Source organism: Tupaia chinensis, unplaced genomic scaffold (genome assembly GCF_000334495.1).
Source record: "Tupaia chinensis unplaced genomic scaffold, TupChi_1.0 Scaffold000047_1, whole genome shotgun sequence".
Lineage (NCBI taxonomy): Eukaryota > Metazoa > Chordata > Mammalia > Scandentia > Tupaiidae > Tupaia > Tupaia belangeri.
The window spans coordinates 4,421,692-4,430,480 of NW_006159505.1; the positions used below are offsets into that span (position 1 = coordinate 4,421,692).

The window sequence follows — 8,789 nt, forward strand, 5'->3', positions numbered from 1 at the left end:
TTGAGGATTTCTCTCTCTTTCTCTCTCCCCCTCTCTCTGGTGAGCTCATGTGCCCTATAGCAAATTAAAAAAAAAAAAAATGTAGAGGAAAAACTACTAAATTGTCGAAGTGGTTACCATAGGCAATAGAGACATTTTTCCTTTCTCATTTCCCTTTTTCCTTTCCCCACATTTCCAGAAAATTATGTTTGCAAAATCTTTTCAAATTTTAGAGCTTTAAATAATGCAAGTAACGCATGAGTACCTGCTCCTGGTATTTGAACACACTTGGCACGATATGCCAAGGCCAATCTCTCAGGGCCCGCACCTGCAGCCTGACCCGTTGCAGAGGTAACTGCCATTGCTGCGGAGGTGGCGCTGAGCAGGAGAGGCCCAAGGCCGTATCTTCGGCTTTGAGGGACACAGGAAAATGAGATCACGTGTCACAGTACCTTTTACTGGATGCTGCCGAGCTGTGTAAAATAGCTGTGCCGTTTCACCCCACCCCCAGCAAGCTATGGCAGGACCAATGTGAGTCACCCTGCAACGCCAAGCTTTAAAATGCTGGCCAAATTTGATAGATGAGAAATATAATTTCATTATTTCCCTATGACAGCAGAGACTGAATACCTTCAGACGTTGATTTGTATTTTTAAATTAATTCCAATTTTCATGATGATACATGCACGTCCTACAGCGTTCAGAAAGCGTAGTCAGTGGGGTTTGTCTCCTGATGATCTGAAGGCTAGCGCTGCAGTTTCTCCTTCAGGGATCACATCTGAAGTGGTAACGAAAGATCAGAAGCAAAAGATGTCCAACATGAGCTTTTGCTACAGTGAGTATCTCGTACAGGTGTACTTTCTGATAAGGGGATGTATTTGTTAGAGAAGTTTCAGAAGTAGAATTTCTAGATCAAAGGGAAAGTGTATTTGAAATAGTTAAGGTTATTGCTAAATTGCCTTTCATATCAACTTACGGATTATGTGATTTCACAACTGTAATTAAACTATCTTTTAATCCAGAGAAAAATACAACATAGTCATTGTCTTTGATAAGAAGAAATGGTTTATGAAACTCCAACCCGAATGAACTTTACACATATTGCTGAAGACACGCCCATCACCTCTGAGGCCCAGAGAATGAGATGTTTGTTGAAAGTACTAGCAGACTAGGTGGCAGGGCCAGAGAGCAAATCTTGACCTATCAGGCTCCCCAGCCGGCCAGGCCTGGCCCTTGTCACCATGCAGGAAGCAGACACCTCGGTATGAGGAACTGGATTCCAGCAGACACAGGGTGATGTCACGTGACAAGTGTGTGGTCAGAGCTGAGCCAGGACCTGGGAACACAGGCCCAGAGCACAGGACAGGTCTGGTGGGATTGGGGGAGACTGGAAGGGCTTCTCAGATGAAGGAATAGATGTCCCTGGTGAAAAGTAGTGAAGGGTGCTCAGGGGACAGGAACCAATGTCAACAGAGACAGAGAGCCCTAGAATCGAAGGGGGAAAGGAGAGTAGGTATGTACTGAGTGGAGGTGCTGTGGGGCCGGAGCTGGAAAGGTAGGCTCAGGCAGGTGGTGAAGGACACAAGCATGCTCCACTGAGGGGCTGGGCTGCCAGATGGGCAGCTCACCTGGGAGGCTGTGCACTGGAGATGTGGCACAGGGTGGGGACTCCAGCCACACAGCCTGGATTTCATGCTCATCTCTGCCCCTTCCTAGCAGTGTGATCTGTCCCCTCACCTAGAAAACACAGAACCCAATACACAAAGGTATGGCGGACATCCAATTTATTAGAGCATGTTTAAAAAACCCCCCTGACACTTTGCAAGCGCTCAGTAAGCAGTAGCCACTTACTATCAAACAAAGTGCTTAAAAATTTTTTTGTAAAGAATTATTTTATTTGAGGACCAGCAGGTGGTGTGGTGGTTAAAGTGTTAGACACTCCCACATGGCCAACCACGACTCAAATTCTGGACCTGGTGGCTTGCTTTTTCATTCTCCCTCTCTCTCTCTCTCTCTGGTCAAATTAAAAAATGAATGAATGAATAAATAAAAACTAAATAAAATAATTATTTAAAGAAATATAATAATAATTATTTTATTTAACTTTATTTTAATTTGACAAGAGAGGGAAAGTGAGAATGCCAACCACCAGTTCTGGGACTTGAACCACAGTTGGCCATGTGGGAGTCCAGCACCCTTAACCACCACGCCACCTGCCGGCCTGCAAATTATTTTTTTAATTTTTAAATTTTTTTTGTTTTTTGCTGTAGGGCACATGTGTCTGCTGAAGAGAGACAGAGAGACAGGAAAAGTAAGAAAGCACCCCCCTCCCCGAGGGGATGGTCATGTTGTAATCCCTTCTCCATTCTCCTCTCCTGGATTTGGGGCATGCAAGCACATGTACTCAGCATGTTTTTCAAGCAGCCATATCTGAGACTCAAACCATGTAATTAGCCATGTGGGATCCAGCCACCTTAACACCACATCACCAGCTGGCCCTGAGATTTGTTGTTGTTGTTGTTTTAATAGACATCTTTTTCTTTGTGCCTTGAACATATTTTAGACGCCAGAGGGTGGATTCCACTTGGCTGAAGGTGACAGGAAGTATTGTCATCACAGCCCAATCCAGGCACCAAGGATGAGGGTTTGAGTAAAACCAGGCCCACCCTGAAGGCAGTGCAGCCAGTAAGATAGGTCTCAGCAGTTTACAGTGCGTTGCCAAACAGTAATTGTTTTAAAGTGTTGAAATGCAGTTATGCAAATACAGCTTTTTTTATTTTTTTTTTTTAAAGAAACTCTTATTTATTGAGTGAGTGAGAAAGAGAGAGACAAACACCCTCAATGGAGTCTCACGCCCTGATTCCTCCCCACCCTTTCTCAGCCAGCCAAGATCACGGGCACCTGGCACACACAAGCCCACCCAGGAACCGAGCCCAGTCTTCCACATGGCTTCCAGCCTTGCAGAGCAGGCACCACCACTGTGCCACTGAAGCTGGGCCAAATGTTGATTTTTTTTTTAATTAACATTTTATTTTGAGAGGTTTTTGCTCTAGGACGCGTGTGCTTGCCAGACAGACAGAGAGAGACAGAGAGACAGAAAGCGAGAAATCACCCCCCAGGGGGGATGGCCATACTGCAATCCCTTCTCCTCTGTTCTCCTCTTGGGATCTTGGGCATACATGCACACGTGCCTGGCATGAGTTTTAAGCCACTGGGTCCGGGACCCGAACCGCGGTCGACTACATGGGAATCCAGTGACATAGCCATTATACTAACTGCTGGTCCCAAAATTAACATTTATTTATTTTGTGTGCGAAGCAGTTTTCAGTGTCTTGTTTAATCCTCACAAGAACCTTATTGAACAATTACTATCATTTTCCTCATTTTACACATGAGGAAACTGACGCACCAATAGAATTTTGTCCAAGGCCACAGCTAGGATCCTTCTCAGGCTTGCTGAGTCCAGGGCCTGCCCTCACCTGCTTCAGATCTACCTCTCTGTAGGAAGGAAACTGGATCGAGACTTTGGTAGATGTTTTTGCCCCTCAATCATTGTGCTTTCTTGAAGCTAGGCTACCCAATCTTGAATCCTTGAATGCTAAACTGCTGTGTCTCAGAACAGACAGAAGCACATCTCCTGACAGAGTGGGATGCATTTTAGAAAGCAGCTCCAGTGCAGCAAGGAAGAGGCCTGAGGGGTGAGGAGGGAGACAGCAGTGCCTGTCGGGAAGATCTGTGACAGGTGTTGGTAGCAGGGGCTGTAGGCCAAGGCCATAGTCAGGGCCAGAGAAGTCTTTGGTCTCTCCATCTCCTGGGGACACTTATAAATCCTCCTAAGCCCTTGTCCTGCAGCAAAAATCAGCGGACCAAAATGAAGAATCTACAGCCACGAGTGACTACTGTGCCCTTAAACTGTGACAAGTCCAAAGTGAGAAAGGCCGAAAACAGAAAGCACACATCGGATTTCAGAGCACCCCGCAAAAGAATGAACTAGATCTGAATCTTTAAATACTAATTACGGTTTAGCTCCCTTCCCTCACTCCTTGCTGAAATAATAACATTTTTGGATATATGAGGTTAAATTTAAAATTTTATTAAAATTTCCATCATCCATTCCCTTTTAGTCTTTTTAAAGTGACTACCAGTAAGCTTGAACCCCCACGTGGCTCACGTGCTATTTGCAGTGGACAGTGCTGGTCCAGAGCCTTGTCTAGGACCTGCTGACCTAGTCCTTCCCCAGAAGCAGTGGCTCTGGAGGGGGCTTGGCAGCAACTGCCACCGCCCTGGGTGCCTCCGCCCGTCTGGCTCCACTGTGCTCTGCTGCCCCCTGGTGGTTCCTCTTCCAAGCTGTCCTCCATCTTTTCAATACCTCCTCTTTGTGGGACAGGGCTGGATTTGGCATCCTGAAACACTTGGCAGTCCCAAACCATTTGTCCGCTCACCTGCTATCTCATTGGCTTAAGGTGGAATTTTTAAAAAGTGTTTTTATTTATTTATGTATTCCATGAGCAAGCGTGAGAGAGATGGCACTTCAATAGGGTCTTGACACTGCAATCTACTCCCAGCCCCAGCCAGCCTAGAGCACATGCGGGGTGTACTCAGGGAGGTCTCGGGATGTGAACTCATGACCTTCCATGTGTGTCAGCCTTGAAGAGCATCGTGCTTTACCACTGCTCCACAGTCCAGCCCCTATTACCTACTATGATTTTAGTTCACTTAAAGCCACTTGACAGAAACAACTTAAGACATGTCCTGTTTTCTTTCTACTGCCTTTTTTCTTTTCTGAGTTTTTACTACAGGACACGTGTACTTGCCAGAGAGAGACAGAGAGAGAGACAGAGAGAGAGAGAGGAAGTAAGAAGTCATCCCCTAGGGGGAGGATGGACACGCCACAATCCCTTCCCTCCTGTGCTCTTTCAGGATTTGGGGCATGAATGTTCACATACATGGCATGATTTTCAAGCCACCAGGCTCGTGACTCAAACCAAGCAGTTGGCCATGTGGGATCCAGTGCCTTAACCTCCACCTCACCTGCTGGCCTATCTTTTTACTGTCTTGACTAATCACCTTCTCAACAAGTCTCAATAGAATTAAGATGTCTTAGGCATTGCTTACCTCCTCCCAAACTGGGCCTGCTGATGGGTGAAAAGTTGTCCATTATGTCCAGAAAACAGTATCACCCATCCTTTTAAATCCCCAGATTTTACTAACTAAGTAGTTTGTTTTAAGTGGCTAGCTTCTTGGATTTGGAAAGAAGTTTTCTTCTGCTGGTTAACTGTATGGGAATAGGTCTGATTCCATCATGATTATGGGGTAATATAGTACAAAAAGCCCTCAGCACAGTGGCGGGTACATAAGAAGCTCTCAATAAATGCAGCTATTAGTATGTTACATTAATTGATCACGTAAGCAGCAATGTTTTGAGAATCTTATTTGCCCTTGCGGCCTAAGACCCAAGTTCAGACCCTTCTTGAAGAGTGAACACAGGGAAGAAAAAAAAAAAAAAAAGAGTGAACACAGGGTATTGGAAAAGGGCTCAATTATAGTGGGTCACTGGGCTGGAAAAAACCCACAGCAGGCTCAGGATCTTCTTGGAAAAGGACCCAACTAAACCAAACCCCAGTCAGCTCTGCCAACCAGGGCAAGTGGGGTGGACAAGGAAAAGGTCATGGATCAACTCCCCCGGGAGCTCAGAATTTCCAGGGTGCAGGAGGACATTCCCAGGACCGAGTGGAATGGAAATCGAAGTTCAAGGAAAAAAATGAAATGGTAACAAATGTGCAAGTGCTTCAGAAACAAACTTTGTATATTTTTAAAGTGGCTATCCAATCACTGTGGCATTTATATTCCTGTGGGTACATTGGAAAGTGACTAACTGCTTTATTTTAAAGTGTTGACATTATGGGAATGCTGGAAATGATAGGCGTTGCAAGTTTATTTAAACTTGCGGTGGAAAGATCTACCTTTGTTAAATATGCCACAAAGTAGAACTGCATCTTTCAAATTCCTGCGGGGAGAATGCAGGCACAAAATGTTGAAAACAAGGGCTCAAGGCTGTGTACTTAGGGGTGGACTTGTTGTATCATAGAGAAGCAAAATCAACGCTCCTCAAAGACACCAGACTTTTCAACAGAGCCATACTAAGGTACATCCCCCCAGGGCAGGGGGATCTGTCACTCCCTGTCGTCCCCAGCACTGGCTGGCCATGCGGAGGTTTGAGACATTGACAAGGCAGACACGTCCACCATCTCTCTGGAGAAACCCAGGCTGAGCACATGTGGCATGCAGCCTGGACCCTCAGCCTTCTGAGACTGTGGAGCCGGAGCTGGAGAACTGTATCAGATGGTCCTAGTGGCATCTTTCTATGAAAGACCAAAGCTCTCATCTCTGAGAGCCCTCTACTCCCAGCCACCCTGTCTCACCCACGGCCAGACTCCTACCCTTGGGCAGTGCTGGCTGCATGCCAGCCCTTGGCTTTCACCCTCCTCCTTGGCCTCTAAACTAACCAGCTGCTTGTTCACACGACCTCTCTGGGCAGGAAACCAGGCAGTTGGTAGACACTGGACTTGTTAGCATTTTGTTTCTGTCCTCTGGTTACCTCAGTAAGTCGCACTGTAAATCCAGTCCCTATGTGTGGATATCACTAATTAAATCTTGGGAAGGACCCAGTCGTGGTGGTGCAGGCAGCAGGGCACCGCTGTGCCATACTGGATCCAGGTTCGAACTGAATACGTGAGCATGCCTTCCTGTACCTGTGATCCACGCTGGCTAGGAGGCTGGGAGCAGGGCTGCAGCGTGGAGAGTCCTTATTTGGAGGACCTGTCTCTCTTTTTCCTTCTTCCCTAGAAAACAAACACATTTTAAAGTTCTGCGAAGCCATCCACCTGCTTCTTGTTCCTGGGGAGCATCCCATCTCCCCAGCTCTGTTCTATCTCGCCTGCTCAAGTCCTTGGATGGGGTCACCAACGGTGCCTATTGGCTAGAGAAGGTAGGATGGGGAAAGAAATTGACCAAATTGCTGTAGTTGCTAATTTTGACCACTAGAAGGTGCAGCACACACAGCTTTGGGGGAGCCAGTTTTGGAAAGGTAGATTTTCTGCCTTCTAAAATTAAACTGGACAGATGTGCTTTTTCTGGGTACTGCAGCTCTGTTCCTCACCCTCTACCCAGGCTCAGTAACCCTCTCAGGTCTTTCCGCCCTGTCTGGGCACCAAGACTGGCCTTGCTTTCTGACCCTTTGGGCCCTGGGCAGGTCCTCGTTGCAGCTGTGCTTGGGCCCATCTATCAGGAGGCCCTGGAGGGACCTCTCCCTTCTCTCCCTTGGCCACACCTTTCTGCTCCAACAGTTTGATGTCTGGCCCACTTCTTAAATTTAAAAAAAAAAAATTTTTAAAGACTTTATCCCATGAGTGAGAGATCGACAGTGACAGAGACAGAGGCAGAGTGACAGCACCCTGACAGGGCCCCAAGGCTGTGATCCACCATTACCTTCAGCCAACTGAATCGTGGGCGCACATGTGGCCCAGGATACTCAGACTGGAACCAGGAACCCTCCCACTTAGGATGGCCTCACAGAGAGACAGCCGTGTTTTACTGCCCATCACCAGCAGCCCCTGCCGCAGCTTCCCTTCCAAGGCACTTCCTCTACCCTACACAGTCGACCCTCGTATCTGGGGGTTCCTCATCTGCAGATTCACCAACCATGGATGGGAAATATTTTGGGGAAAAATGGTTAGAGGGGCCAGCAGGTGGCATAGTGGTTAAGGTGTTAGACTCACACATGGTCGACCGGAGTTCAAGTCCTGGACCTAGTGGCTTGAAAGTCACACTGTGTGTGTGTGTGTGTGTGTGCATGCATGCCTAAAATCCTGAGATGAAAAAAGATGAGAGGGGATTGTAGCATGGCCATGCCCCTTGTGGGGGGAGTGATTTCTCTCTTTCTCTCTCAAAGATGAGAGGGGATTGTGGCATGGCCATGCCCCTTGTGGGGGAGTGATTTCTCTCTTTCTCTCTCACTATCTCCCTGTTTCTCTCTCTCTCTCCAGATCCCTATGGCAAAAGAAAATGAACAAAATAATTGGTCAGGATGTACAGAGTTTATTTGCAAGTGACATCATTTTATAGAAAAGACTTGAGCACCTGCTGGTTTGGGTATGAAGCAGGGCAGAACCAACAGCCCGCAGTACCGAGGGATGACTGGACAGGCTCCGTCTTATGGCCTTCTGCAGAGAGCAGGCAGGCGAGCCCACGTTAGTGTAGGTGGCATTTGGCGAAGGGGACTCACCCGGAACACTGACGGCGAGTGTAAACCTAAACGTCAAGTTGTCCGTTTGCACTCTGGGCGATGACCCCCTGCCCTGTCTGAGGAGTGCTGCCAGGCTCAGGGTCCTGCGCTGAGTGCTTCACAGACACCATGGAGCTCAGTCAGGAATGACGTGAGCTGGACGACGCAGTCTTCACCTTCTGAATGAAGAGTCTGAGGCTCAGGAAGGTTTAGTAACTTGCCCGGGATCATGGAGATTACACGTGGCAGCCCTGGGATAGGAAACAGTTGAGCTGGATTTGAATTTCCTCACTGCCCCACCTCTGAGGAGAGGGGCTGCCTGCTCCCTCTGCACGCCCTGGCCTGGTGCCACCAGCATCCTTCCTGGCACTGATGCCGGGTGGTGTCCTCAGGTATAGTCACTGTGTGCACATTATTCCTCACCGCCATCTCAATGCCTAGGCAGCTTGAAACATGTGCTCCCAAATGTTCACACTGCCAGCTCAGAACAAGGGGTTTTGATTTCCTTTTTTTTTTTTTTTTTTTT

The 8,789-nt window shown here is 47.5% G+C and overlaps 1 long non-coding RNA gene across 1 annotated transcript in view; it reads right to left on the minus strand.

The window, feature by feature from the left end:
- Window positions 1–615: 615 nt before the first annotated feature.
- LOC102491647 (uncharacterized) overlaps window positions 616–8,789 on the minus strand; it is a 12,617-nt gene continuing 4,443 nt past the window's right edge. Inside the window, exons 2-4 of the long non-coding RNA XR_333385.3 lie at window positions 8,264–8,514; window positions 6,732–6,821; window positions 616–757 (exon numbers count right to left, since the gene is read on the minus strand). This is a non-coding gene — a long non-coding RNA (uncharacterized LOC102491647). The remainder of the gene's footprint in view (window positions 758–6,731; window positions 6,822–8,263; window positions 8,515–8,789) is intronic.